Source organism: Myotis brandtii, unplaced genomic scaffold (assembly GCF_000412655.1).
Source record: "Myotis brandtii unplaced genomic scaffold, ASM41265v1 scaffold632, whole genome shotgun sequence".
Classification (NCBI taxonomy): domain Eukaryota; kingdom Metazoa; phylum Chordata; class Mammalia; order Chiroptera; family Vespertilionidae; genus Myotis; species Myotis brandtii.
In genome coordinates, this window is record NW_005370419.1 from 506,440 (window position 1) to 506,878 (window position 439).

Here is a 439-nt window from a genome sequence, read left to right on the forward strand (position 1 = left end):
ACCCGAGAACCGTGGGGGTGAGGCCGGGCACCCACTCAGCACGAGGACCCAGCGTGCCCAGACCCACCGCCAGGGAGACAGACGGACGGCCGAGTGGGGTGTGTGGGGGCCTGGCCACCACCTGGTCTCTGAGCTTCCAGCTGTGTGGGCACAGCGTGGGCCCCACCCCAGGGCATCGGTGCCCACCCCATAGGACCCCAAGCCACCAGGGACCCCATCCCTGCGGTGGAGCAGCTGTTCCTGGCTGAGCGACCACAGCCATAGAGGGGCAGGGCAGGGGAGGGGCAGCAGGTCGCCCTCTGCCTGCCGCTTCTGCTGGCCCTGGGAAAGGGGTGGCTGCCTGGGTGTGGGCTCCACGGCACCCCAGACCCCCGCAGACCCCCACCTGGATCTCTGCGCCCACAGAAGACAAGCTACCCTCTCGGTGGCTCTTCCGGGC